The 14,798-nt window shown below is 39.4% G+C and overlaps 1 protein-coding gene across 1 annotated transcript in view; it reads right to left on the bottom strand.

Moving 5' to 3' along the window:
- Positions 1-14,798, bottom strand: part of LOC122041977 (ATP-dependent DNA helicase MER3 homolog) — a 99,287-nt gene that overhangs the window by 50,198 nt on the left and 34,291 nt on the right. The window lies entirely within an intron of this gene.

Genomic DNA, 14,798 nt, shown 5'->3' with positions numbered 1-14,798 from the left:
TACCTAGACCTTTTGATACCAAGCAAAGGCAAAGTATAAAATATCGTGTCGTGCAGGCCGAATTTTCTATATTGCACATGAATCGACAATGACAAGGTGCTCCAATAGGTCGTTGAGGAAGCCATGGCCTCACGACATCCTCACGAGATCACAGAGGCAACTGCAACCTCACGGTGTCACAAAGGAAGCCATAAGGTTGCAGCATCGCAGAGGAAGCCGTGAGATCGTGGCGTCGCAAAGGAAGCCACAAGGTTGCAGCGTCGCAAAGGAAGCCACGAGGTCACAGCCTTGCAAAAGAAGTCGCGAGGTCACGGCATCGCAGAGGAAGCTACAACGCGCAACATCCTCTAGTTTAAAATTGATTTATTTTTATTTTTCATTTCTATTTTTTAATTTTTTTAGATAGTTAATTCAAATTCCTTTATTTTTTCGACCTTAATTTTTTTCTCTTTGATGCAATCACCCATGTATATATATTTCATGCTTTGGTGGGTTGGTAATACAGTCCAACAAAGCATGTGTGTTGCATGTTTTAATGTCTAAACCATATTTAAGTGTTTATTGTGATATGATATCATGTGTCCAGTGTGCAGGTGCAAGTGACTTGGTAAATGAACATGATGAAAGTCCTAACAAGCATGCGATGTCGGATGCTAGGCAGATGGACATGGTGAAAGTCCTACTAGGCATAAGATGTCGGATGCTAGGCAAAAAGACATAGTAAAAGTCCTAGAAGGCATGGGATGTCAGATGCTAGACAAATAGACATGGTAAAAGTCCTAACATGTATGGGATGTCGGATGCTAGGCAGATGGGCATTGTTAAAGTCTTAGCAAGTATGGGATGTTGGATGTTAGGCAAAGAAAATCCAAGAAGGGTCTTGACAAGGAAGACCTGGAGCGATGTGGCTCCAAGCACGAAAAACAGTTGGCATGGAGGCCTTTTGGCATCGGGTATGCTTCTAACTTGAGAGCTTGGACATATGTAACCCTGGGGCAAGGGTAGTTTCAGAGCTAAGCAAACTTAATCAAGTCATGGTGCCTCCATCAAGGGGAATGCAAAAGACTAATCGATACTACGAATGACCGTTGAGGTTGTGGCATACATATAGTCGATTACTGTGCAAGTACAGTTGACAAATGAAAACCACAATGTGTTTGAATTCTTGGTTTAGCATAGAATGAAACAAAAGATTAAACAATTGACTTCCTTATCGACTGATAAGCTTGAACAGTCGACTGAGAAAGTCAACTAATGAATTTTAGAATGGAACAAAACCTTAAATAGTCGACTGTAAAGAGTAAAAGCCAACTTACAGAATGGAACAGAAGCTTGAATAGTTGATTGGTGAAGTTGACTAATGATCAGCAGAGCCAACTGTCGAAGCACACAATCGACTGATGACAAAATTAAAAGACTATTTGGGTGATCCCGAAGAATCAGTCATACTATAAATCAACATGATTGGATAAGAATAACGTGATGGCAAAATCTCTAAAAGAAGAGGTTGCAATAGCGCAGGCATGAATGCAACAATACAAGCGCGCAAACCTAAAGCACAGCAATTCTGAGAAAGTTTTTCTGCTACTATGACAAAAAATAATCTTGTGGGAAGATCCTGATTTACAAGCTGCTGTGCATCCTTCTTCTGTCTATAATCAAAAGGAATGATATGTGTATTCTCAGATTCAGCAGATCAGATCTTGTTCTAGATCTTTGTAAATGATTGTTTCATTTACATTCTTTCACTCTTTGTACTTTACATTCTCCACACGAGACTCCATCATAAACTTCTTTTAGTCAATGAATATCATGTGTAAGTGTTGATTTTTTCCCAATATTATTCAATCAGTTGTCCGAAAAAATGTATCTCTATCGTCAACCTTTCATGCATGAATCTAAAATGATTTATGATCATCTTAGTCTCCTTCCTTAATTTGCTCTAACATTGTTTCCCAAAGTGTTATGGTATGGCTCATTAACTTAATGTCCCTATGATTCACACAATTTTGTACCTCTCCTTTATCTCTATACAGGCAACTAAAAAGTACTTCCTCTCTAATAATAAGGAATTTTCTTCATTTTCAATATAAGATTTAAATAACTCTCCAAATTTAAATTTTTATATTCCTTTAACCTAATTAAATTTCCTAAGCTATGTTGGTACTTAAATCTTCATTGAAAAGTTGATAAATATATCATTCATCACTCTTTTATTTTCTCATATTTTACTAATGCCCTATTGGATTCATCTTTAATATATCATACTTGGGTAAGATCTCTAATTTTTCTCTCTCTCGCTTATAGATATTCTAGGTCTCCCTTTCCCCTTCTTTTATCTAAAGTTGCTGATACAAGAGTTCAAAATTTTCATTCTTAACTTCACTCACTACTATATTGGCCTCTTTCTCAGCTACTGCATGTTGGACCCGGTGTGGCCGACAAGAGAGGGATGAATTATCTGTAATCAGAGTTAGGAAAAATCTCTTGCTATTCGACTTAGGCAAGAATACACAGTTAGTTAGTTAGTCAAATAAGAATAACAACTCATAAAAATAAAAGAGGCAGAGAATTACTTGGTTACAACCTAGATGGTTGTTAATCCAAGAAGGTTGAAAAGCTCACTAAGAAGAACTCCTTCATTGAAGGCAGGGTAAACTCTTACACAAATTAAAGCTCAGAAAAAAGTAAGGAACTCAATACAAGAGTTGTGTTCAAGTTATGCTTGAGCTAGAGGATAGCCCCTCTATTTATAGTACTCAGACCACTTTTAATCGTTGGCTGATATGCAACCAAGGCACCTTAGTTAGCATAGAGGCCCGTGCCCAACTCTATTTAAGGAGAGTTCTCCCCTTTTCACTCATTTTTGGCTTGGGGCTCACCCTCATTCCTTGGAGAAGGGTTCTCCCTCTTGGGAGAATCCTAGAAACTTCATCTTCGCCGATCTGTCCAACTCCAGAGCAAGGATTACATCCAAGAAGACAAATGCTCTTTATGTTTTGAGTTGTAGATTGTTTTACTTCTGGTCTCATAGTTGTATTTCCTTCTATATGGAATAGATTCTCCAGATCTAGGATGTAGGAGGTAGTTGTGATGTGATGTATGAACTATGTATTTAGACATTTTCTTATGCTATGATATGTTTTATGACTTGTTCTTGTGTGTTGTGCCTTGTATGTGTTTGAAAAATGTGTGTGAGGTCAATACATTTAGATGTAGAGTTTTGATCACCATTAGAGGTAAGGCCTTCAATTGTAAGATCATAGGACCTTGTGACAAAAGGTATCCTTTTCTTTCTCCCGTGTTTCCTTAAAACAAAGAGTGATTCTCTACTAGGGAGGTTAATTAGAGTTTTAGGAGTTTTTTTCCAAATTAATATTAGTGACTTGTCTAATCTAGCGATTGTATAACTCGGGGCTCGAAGGCATCCCTTTAACCGAACTTTCTAGGTTATCTTTTCTATTTAATTGTATTAATCTATCGTTAGAGAGTAAATTGGATAACTCTAGCAATTGTATGACCGAAAGACCTTATGGTAATCTTTTAACTTGACTTTCTATAGTTGTTTCTTTACTTAATAGCATTAGAACTTGGTAAACTCTTCGGTGCGACTTACACAGGGTTGTGTCGGACTTTATTTAGAATTCCTACAAAAGTGTAAATATGGAGTTAGGTAGATGAACAATGTATAGGGACATTAACTAGCATCATAACAAAATCGAAATCCTAGAATCTATCATCTTTCACTTACGCTCATTCTCTCCCTCTCTTCTCTCAGTCTCTCGCTCTTCATCCCTTCTCTCTCTCTCTCTTCTTATCATTCGTGGATTGTCTTTCAATTGTCTAGATAACTTGAAGTTAACTAGTACTTAATAAACAGTTCTTGTGGAATCGATATTTTTATTAATTGACGACACCCTTATACTTACGGGCTCACATCAAATTTTTGGCGCCATTGTCGGGACTGTTCGCATTAACATTAGTTGATTACCATATAACTTACTCTAGACATGTTAATAGTTTATTTGTTTGCTTTTATTTCAGTATTTCCTTTCTTGTTTTTCATTATGCATTTTCCTTTTGTCTTTAATTCTGCATTTTTTTTATTATAATATTTCTTAGATATCATGAGCACTAACATGTTAAGCAGGCCTTTGAGAGAATTTTTCACACCCATGAGCGCAAGAGCAAGATCTTCCATTGATGAAAATTATGATTCAAATGATAATCAATTTGAGTACCTTTGTAGAGTGTGTGGTAGTACATCTCATCCATTTACTATTTGTCACTTCCTCCAAAAACTCTAATTTGAGTACCTTTGTAGAGTGTGTGGTAGTACAATTTGAGCACTTCAGTGTTTGTTTCAACCTCAACATCTAATTTCTGGCATTGATAGCTATGATTTAGGAAATCTTCAAACTCTGAACTTTCAACCCCAAGAAATTCCCAAGCAGCACGAGTATTTCTAAACACAGCAGCATATCCCTAACCCACCTCACTACTACAATCAAGATGGGATGGATCATCTAAATTCTTATTATAGAAGCATGCAAAGTGTTGATCAAACAAGCATCTCACAGTATGTTAGAATTTTATGATGATTTAACACTAGATAGACTACATCAATCTCAACACATTGAGCCAACTTTCTAGGAAGATTCCCAAGACTTAGAAAATCTTGTTCCCAATCAGATGAAGACCACAACACAAGATTCTGAAGACGTAATGATACAACGAGGGATCTGGTTTCTATAGATGTTACAACAAATTAATAAAGATTTTTCTAATGAAGTTGTCGATCCTTTAGTTGATAATATTGATGTTAATGAACTCTTCACCACTTATGATGATGTGGTGGATAAAAGTGTAGGGGTATGTACTATAGAAGACACGTCCCAAGAATCACCTCCTTTGATCACACAACCAATTGACACAATGAAAATTGTAATAATAAAATTGGTTGATGATAAATGTTCAGAGACTTGTGTAATGGAAGCAAAGTTCCAAAAATCACCACTTTCAGTTGCACTTCCACCTGAGCAAGAGCCAGAACCAGTACTTCATTCTGAAGAAGTCATATCCACTTGTTTAGAACTTTCAGGTACCCCTCAATATTGCAAGGTTAGTAATTTTAGTGATCTTTTAGAAAATTTCATAGAGGTGCATGTAATTGATTTTGTTGGATGTGATTTAATTTTTGATGCATACTTAGTTCATCCTAATATGGTTTTAGTTCTTTCTTATATTACATGCTTGTGGGAGGTGTGTCTTTCTTTTGGGTTAGTAGGTTTCATGAGACCATTAATTGGAAGCTCAATTTGAACCGTTTCCAACCGCCAGAAAGAACTTTCAAGGAGACGAAGATGAAAAGAGCGGTGATACACTACATTGCTTTTATGACGATAGCTCTCTTCATAATAATATGGGTCATTGGAAGAAAAGTCTAGAAGTTTCTCACTCCAGCAAGATCGCAATTTCGATGAGCCTAATAAGGGGTCAAGATAATGGCGTTAAACAAACGTTTCTTAGGAGACAACCCAAATTCTTCTTCCTTATCTTCATTTATGTTTTTAATTCTTTCTAGTTTCTTTTCTTTCTTCATAATAATCCTAATCCCTCTACTTATTTTTCTTGTCTATTTCTTTGTGTAGGATTCTAAGTTATGGAGGAGTGTAATTCACATATAGGGAAGTATTTTCAGATTCTCAACCATTTGGAGCTCATCACTTGGTAACTTCCCTGACTTCAAAACCTCCTCCATATTTGCATTTCTAGTTTTCATTGGAAGAAAAGTTTAAGTCTGGGATGTGTGGGTTGGGATTTAGTCTTTGCATATTTCTTTTTGCATAATAAAATTTTTTCTAGTTACATCATAGTTATTTGTTCCTTAATATAAAATACTAGCACGCTTATTCTAAATTTCATGTGGTTTTTTGGTTACTTATGGTGATAGTATATTTAGTGATCTATCTTTTTCTATCTATAATAGCATGAAGTAAGCAATATTTTAACTGTAAGAGTTTAAGTATTGGTCTTAATTTAGAATCTCTTTTCACTTTACCTAATTTTGATAGTAGATAACTCTGAAAATAGTCATAATTCATTAAACTTGATTAGCACTAGTGTTTCCATGGTGATTTCTCAAACTACATTTTGGTACTAGATGAGGCTCGAATCATGTTAGCTCATTTGGAAAAATTAAAATATCCCTACATTTACATTACTGTGCATTTGTGTTCAAGTGTTGCACCTTGCAATCACTTCGAAAAAAACAAAAAAAAATAAAAATGAATAAAGGATATAAAAAAAATAGTTGTCATGAGTGGAAACTAACAAGTTACCCCTTTGACACTGGGTTAGGTTGGGAAAATAGCTGTTATGTTTCTCTTGATATCAAGTACGCCTTTGAGACCTTGGGTAGATTGAGAAGAATAAACCAAGCGTGTGACAGGTAAGTGCCTATTGCTGAAAGCATAAGGAACACATTGATATGACAACTTGACTAGGCTTAAGGATTGATACTTAACAAATTTAGGCGACTATTGCACTAAGCACGGGGAACTATTACTTAGGTCGTACTTAAACAACTTTTATATCTTACTCACCAATGAAATAATTTAATAGAATTGGAGTGACTTGCTAGAGATTATGATGCACTATTTAACCACATAAGTTTAGATGTAATTTTTGCTTACGGACGAGCAAAGGTTTAAGTCTGGGGGTGTGATGTGCGTAGATTATATACACTTTTATGCATGTTTTGACGCACATTCACATACTTTATTTGCGCTTAATCTATCCACTTTTACACCTCTTATCATATTTTCAATGTAATTACTCTTCTTTATTAGAGATCTACTCTGTGAGTTTTCTAGTTGACAGGATGCGCTTTTGGAGCGAAAACGACACTGGTAGATGACTCGGAGAACAAACGAAGAAAAAGGATCCAGTTGTGTGGAATCCACACGACCGTGCCACATACCTAAAGGAGGAGAAGGCTCTAGCCGTGTGACCTCACACGGTCGTGCCACAAAGCAGAGAAGAAGCAAGCCTCGGCCACAAGCCGTGTGGAATCCACAAGGCCGTGTCAATGAACCAGAGAAGAAGCAGGCTAGGGCCATGTGGAATTTCTTAGTTGTATTTTCTTCTATATAGAGTAAATCCTCCAAATCTAGGATGTAGGATGTAATTTTAATGTGATGTATGAACTATGTATTTGGACATTTTCTTATGCTATGATATGTTTTATGATTTGTTCTTGTATGTTGTGTCTTGTATGTGTTTAACGAAATATGCGTGAGGTCAATACATTCAAATGTAGAGTTTTAATCACCATTTAGAGATAGGGCCTTGGATTGTAAGATCATAGGACCTTGTAACAGAAAATATCCCTTTCTTTCTACAGTGTTTCCTTGAAATAGGGATTAATTCTCTACTAGAGAGGTTAATTAGAATTTTAGGAGTTTTTCCCAAATTAATATTAGTAAGTGACTTGTGTAATCTAGCAATTGTATGACCGGGGGCCTATAACAGAGGGTATCCCTTTAACCGAACTTTCTAGATTATATTTTCTACTTAATTATATTAATCTATTGTTAGGGAGTAAATTGGATAACTCTAACGATTGTATGACCAGAGGGTCTTAGGATAATACTTTAACTGAACTTTCTAGAGTTGCTTCTTTACTTAATAGCATTAGAACTTGGGTAAACTCTTCGGTGCGACTTGCGCAAGGTCCGACTTTAGTTAGAATTCTTACACGTGTAAGTATGGAGTTAGGTGTTAGGACCAAAAGTAGCTAGAGGGGGGGTGAATAGCTCGTCGCGTTCGCTCGGTGCTTGGCGTTGCTTGTTTCTTCAAGAATATGCAGCGGAAATACAAAGAAACAATCACACAACGCTAACACGGTTGGTTTACTTGGTATCCACCTCACAAGAGGTGACTAATCCAAGGATCCACACCAACACACACACCCTCCACTAAATAAAACTCTCCTTTATGGTAACTACCAAGGGCGGAGAAGCCCTACAAGACTCAATACAAGAAGAGAGGGAAAGGATACAAGAAATACAAGCTTACAAGCTTACAATGAGTATAAACCCTAACCCTAGCTTCTCTTCTTGGCTTTGATCCGCCTCTTGACTTGGAAAACTTCCAAGATCCTTCAAGAACTGGCGAGTGCTGTGGAGGAGCTGGCGAGAAATCTGGAGTGAATCGGAGAAGAGATACCGAAGGAAATGAACGCCTGCGGCCTTTATCGACGCCAACGGTCGGATCCCGATCGATTCGAATGTTCCCAATCGATCGGGGAGGCTTTGGATCGATCCACGGATCGATCCAGCGCTTATCGCGCGATGCAGCCGCGTCCCAATCGATCCATTGATCGATTGGAACATCTGGATCGATCCACGGATCGATCCAGAGGCTCTCTGTTCGCTTAGGAGAAGCCTGAATCGATCCAGCTCCTGGATCGATCCATCGATCGATCCAACACTTGGTTTTTGCCCAAAACCAAGTTCCAAGCCTCTCAAACCAACATCCGGTCAACCTCGACCTGTTGGTTCATCACGCCTAGCATCCGGTCACTCCTTTGACTGCCAGACTACCAAGTGTCCGGTCAATCCTTCGACCCACTTAGACTTTTCTATTCATGCCAAGTATCCGGTCACCCTCGACCTACTCGACTTCCATCGATGTCCGGTCAATCCTTTGACTCATCTAGATTTCCTCTTGCCAAGTATCCAGTCAATCCTTTGACTACTTGGACTTCCCAACACCGATGTCCGATCATCCTCGATCCATCTGGATTTTCCTCCTGGCTTCACTCACGGGACTTTCACCCAGCTTCACTCACTGGGTTTTCCATCCACGCTTCACTCACTAGGGCTTTCACCGGCTTCACTCGGGACTTTCACTAGTTTCACTCACTGGGGTTTTCCCTCCCGGCTTCACTCACGGGACTTTCACCTGCCAGCTTAAGGTTTTCCTCCTGGTTTCACTCACCGGGACTTTCACCCAGCTTCACCCACTAGGTTTTCCTTCCTGGCTTCACTCACGGGACTTTCACCTAGCTTCACCACTAGGACTTCCCCTGTCAAGCATCGACCTCGACCTACTGACTCTTCTTCAATCAATTTCTTATCACAAACATCTAAACTCAAACCAAGACTCACTGGTCACCCGTGTCGACCTTGACCGAGGGATGTGCACCAACAATCTCCCCTTTTTGATGTTCGATACCACAATAACACTTACTGATACCACGTGTAAGTTGCTAATCCTATAGCCTCGATCTTCACGCCACTAGGTAATGAACATATAAATTAAGCTCTTCATTCTCCCCTACGAGGGCACACTCCTTCTAGGTAATGAAAGCCTAACTTACCCATTCATTCTCCTTTTATTCTCCCCTATTCGCACACATCAACCCATCTTTGGACACACATCAACCCATGCCCCAATTTTGGGTACACATCAACAAATCCATTTGTTGACGACTCTCCCCGAAGAGTTACTCATCATTGTTCGCTCACAACATCACTGTGATCAACACGATAAAGAAGGTCACATACCCTTCATTTATCCTTAACTTCTCCCTCAATGTATACAAATACCCAACCTTGAGCATTATCTAACCACTTGAGTTCCCACTTGAAATAATGAGGATATCCACTCCCATTTGAAGTTCAAAAGCTCATACATGAGCATTTTCTTTGAAGGTTAACCACCTTCGAAGGTGAAAAGTAATTTTCATGTCTTTAAAGAGTCCCTCCCCTAAAGACATGGTGGTGACTTCATCATTGCACCAACAATGACTTGGAATCCCTAAACCTTTAGAAACCCAATTTAGAAGTTTTGAGGTTCAATACTCAAAATTTGAAACAAACCTCAACCTAAACTTCATGAAGCCTTCCTTAACCAATCCATCCTTGTTTTCACATGAAAACACCCTTTATGTATACAAATGTATTTTAGGGGTTTGGAATGGTTACCTAGACTCAAAGAGGTTCAAAGATGCTGAAATCAAGCCTTCCCACCAAAATCAGCAACTTGGATCGATTGGAGTTGGGTTCAATCGATTGAACCTTCTGAATCGATCCACCGATCGATTCAGACTACTGGATCGATCGGTGATCGATCTAGCGAGCTTCTGCTCGGAGACTCCAGATCGATCCACGGATCGATTCGGTCACTCCAATCGATCCATGGATCGATCGAGACTCGATAGTTGCTGAAATTCCATTTCGATCAACTTCTAGAAAATTCTACAAAAATCCAAAATCATGAAATTTCGTGTAGACATTATTTAGGGCATACTTAATCATGGAAAAATAGCTTTCTATGAAAATACATCATATTTTCAAAGATTGACACAAACTTGAAAACTTGCAAAAACTTTAGTGTTTTTCTTCAAGTTTGTGTCTAACTATTCAATGGTGATTACTATCAAAAGATAGCCTTCACCAAGGTTTTCCAAAAACATTTTAAAAACATTTTCAAAACCAATATCCCATCATGTTCCTTGGGCATAATGCACATGACTTGTACATTAGCTTTCCCAATGATGGGAAAACACATAACTATGTGTTTTGATAAACCTAAAACTCAAAAGGATGCACTAAATCAACATCTTGAGTTTTGTTCATCTTCCTAACATCTCACTTGTATCTAATGTACACTAAAACACGGACAAGTCACCTTATAGTCCTTGTGAGATGTGGGATTTTGATTTTTCCCTAATCTAGGGATCATGCATATCTATCTAGGCATTCTAGAGATATTAGACATCCACCTAGGATGTCAATTGTCAATAAGTGTCGTTAAATGCCATTCGTCCTTAATTACAAGGAATTAAACTTAATGCATGATTATGTTATGGCATACATCAAAAGAAACTAATTTTCAAAAGAAAATATCCTATTACTTCATAATGTATGAATGTCATGATATGGTATTTTTGGAGTTTTCATACTAAAACAATGAATTCAAAAATAGACATGATGTCATGGCATATGATGGGCAAACAATCATGGCAAGATTTAGCATAAATAAAATATACTTAGATTAACTATCTAAGTATCCTTAAAGTCTTAGCTAAACTTACAACTTAAACCTAGATTGCCCTAAAGTGCTTCAAGAGAATGCCAAAGCCTAAATTGGCATTTCTAATTTCCTTGATTTAATGTATGCCAATTGAAAATAAACATGTCCTCAAATGTTAGCATATTCCATTTTTCCACAAGAGTAGCACTTTTAAATTAAGGCCCGGATTGCCTTAAATTGCCTAAGAACATACCAAAATCCCAACTTGATAGTTCTTATGAATTTCCCAATATGTGCCATTTAAGATTAAAATCAATTCTTCCACCATTAGGCACATTTTACTCTTTCAAGGAGTAATCATAAGTCCATTTCATTTTCAAACGTTAACTAAAACCTCGAAAATGCTCCTCGAGTGTCAATTTCTCAAAGTTAGGTTAACTACCCTTCTAATCGGGTTGATGGTCTCTAACCATCTATGGGTAGAGAAGATGCTCTAGGAACCCAACACCTATTGGTGCTCCTTGGACGCTCTAGGTACTCACTAGGGATAACTTCCTAGATACCTTCCTAGTGACCTTGTTGGGCTTCTGAGAAGCCTTGGTCACACTTTCTAGGTCAACTCTAGGAATCTCCTTGTGACCTTGTTAGTGACTTTCTTAGACTTCTAAGTCTTAGTCACATTTATTGCAAAAATACTCTTAGGGATGACTTCCCTAGTATTTTCGGCTTGACCACTAGACCTAGGGTTTGTTCCATAACTATATGGAACTCTATGGTAAGAGGGCTCATCCTTCTTAGCTTTGTATCCCAAACCCCCATGGGGATGGCTTTTGTATCCCTAAACCTAGGTTATGCTCATTTTGCCCTAATAGGATATTTTCCATCCTTTTTAGGGTCTTTTCCATTTTATCAAGTCTTGACCTCAAGACTTGATTTTCTCTCACTAAGTCCTTAGTATTTGACCCATGAGCATTTTTGTTTCTAGACTTGTATCTAAAATCCTTAAAGTTTTCGCCTAGATTTTTACCTACAATCCTAGCCTTAGGTGTAGTTTTGGCATGTAGGGCCACATGTTTTTCCTTAAAGCCCTCATGCTTTCTATTCTTATGGTAAATTGCATTAAAATGATAAAAGTTAGAACTATCATGCTTTTCACCATAATGTAAGGGGGTAGACTCAATAAATGTTACCTTCTTCTTTACCTTGGAGGCTCCCCCTTGACGAATGCCTCCTTAAGCCTTGACCATCTTCTTTCCCTTGGGGCATTGACTTCGGTAATGCCCTTTTTGATTGCAAGAGAAGCACACAATGTGCTCCTTGCTCTTCTTTGTTCCGGGGATGGTCTCCTTGAGCTTCTCCTTTCCTTTTTGTGCCATTTGGCCCTTTTTCTTGGCCAATTTGGGGCACTTGCTCTTGTAGTGCCCATGTTCCCTACATTCAAAGCATATAATATGAATTTTATTATTAATTGAAATGTTTATACCTTCGCTTGTAGAGATGGCATCTTTTCCTTTGGATCCGGAGGTGGAAGCTTCCTCTTGATCGAACCTTGATTCCCCTCCTTTTGATTTTTCTTGACTTGTGGAGGTAGAAGCTTCTTCATCCTCTTCTTCTCTTGACCCGGATGTAGAGGATTCTCCTTCATCTTGATCCGGCGTCACCAAGGATTGCTCCCCCTCAATCCCAGAGGTGGAGACTTCATCATCTTGAATATGAAACAAGGAGTATGCTCCCTCCTTGTTCCCTTCGTTGCATTCCCTTGAAGATGAAGCTTTTTTTCTTCTTCGGAGGTCGAGCATCTCTCAACCTCGGAGTCCTCCTCTTGGTCTTGATCCAACGAGTCGCCCTCTTTGGATTCTCCTTGATTTGCACAGTGGAGGATCTCAATCTTTGCCAATTTGCTCAAAGCTCCTTGGCATCTTGAACTCATTTGCTCCAAGATGTTGCTTGGCAATAAATTGACCAAAAGCTTGTCACTTGGCCTCACATCTTTGGATTTGGTCTTGCTCCACTTGCTCCTTTTGAGTACTTTGCCTTGGAATTTGTGGGAGCTTGAAAACCTTAGAGCGAACCATTGTTCTATCTCCATCATAAGAAAATTTTCGATTCTTGATTTCCAAGAATCGATGCAGATGAATATGGTGGAGCCACCCTTGTGTCAAATCCATCTTGGAATTGGATCTTGAAGTTGAGCTTGATAAAATCTTGAACTTGAAGAATTTGCTCAACTTCTTCACCCTCTAGCTTTTCTTATGCTTGACCCTTCCGCGATGATTAGGTGAAGAGCGGTCTCGCTCCGATACCACTTGTTAGGACCAAAAGTAGCTAGAGGGGTGAATAGCTCGTCGCGCTCGGTGCTTGGCGTTGCTTGTTTCTTCAAGAATGCAGCTGAAATACAAAGAAACAATCACACAACGCTAACACGGTTGGTTTACTTTATCCACCTCACAAGAGGTGACTAATCCAAGGATCCACACCACACACACACCCTCCACTAAATAAAACTCTCCTTTACGGTAACTACTATGGCGGAGAAGCCCTACAAGACTCAATACAAGAAGAGAGGAAAGGATACAAGAAATACAAGCTTACAACGAGTATAAACCCTAACCCTAGCTTCTTCTTGCTGTGATCCGCCTCTTGACTTGGAAAACTTCCAAGATCCTTCAAGCTGGCGATCCGAGCTTTGGAGTGCTGTGGAGGAGTAAACTGGAGTGAATCGGAGAAGAGATCGAAAGAAATGTCGCAGCCTTTATCGCCACCGGTCGGATCCCGATCGATTCGAATGTTCCCAATCGATCGGGAGGCTTTGGATCGATCCGGATCGATCCGGCGCTTATCGCGTGATGCAGGGGCCCCAATCGATCCATCGATCGATTGAACATCTGAATCGATCCACGGATCGATCCGCGGCTCGCTCGCGGGGACTCCGGATCGATCCACGATCGATCCAGCTCTGAATCGATCCATCGACGATCCAACACTTGATTTTGCCCAAAATCGAGTTCCAGCCTCTCAAACCAACATCCGGTCAACCTGACCTGTTGGTCATCCTAGCATCCGGTCACTCCTTCGACTGCTAGGACTTCCAATCTGGTCAATCCCTTGACCCACTTAGACTTTTCTATTCACGCCAAGTATCCGTCACCCTCGACCTACTTGGACTTCCATCGGATGTCCGGTCAATCCCTTTGACTCTCAGATTTCCTCTTGCCAGTATCCAATCCTTTGACCTACTTGGACTTCCCAACACCGACGTCCGATCATCCTCGATCCATCCGGATTTTCCTCGCTCGCTTCACTCACTGTGACTTTCACTTCACTCACTAGGGTTTTCCATCCGCCTAGCTTCACTCACTGGGCTTTCCTCACTCACTGGGACTTTCACCTAGTTTCACTCACTAGGGTTTTCTTGGCTTCACTCACCGGACTTTCACCCAGCTTCACTCACTAGGTTTTCCTCTGCTTGACTCACGGGACTTTCACCTAGCTTCACTCACTAGGGTTTTCCTTCGGCTTGTCACTAGGACTTTCACTGGCTTCACTCACTGGGACTTCCTCATCGACCTACTTGACTCTTCTTCAATCAATTTCTTATTGTCAAACATCTAAACTCAAACCAAGACTCAGCTTGGTCACCCAGGTCAACCTTGACCTGAGGGATGTTGCACCAACATTAGGTAGATGAACAATGCATAAGGATATTAACTAGCATCATAACAATACCGAAATCCTAGAATCTATCATCTTTCACT

The sequence above is a fragment of the Zingiber officinale genome, chromosome 2A (assembly GCF_018446385.1).
Source record: "Zingiber officinale cultivar Zhangliang chromosome 2A, Zo_v1.1, whole genome shotgun sequence".
Taxonomy (NCBI): Eukaryota; Viridiplantae; Streptophyta; class Magnoliopsida; order Zingiberales; family Zingiberaceae; genus Zingiber; species Zingiber officinale.
Note: the sequence above shows the minus strand (reverse complement) of the source record. Positions and strands in the feature narration are given on the sequence as shown.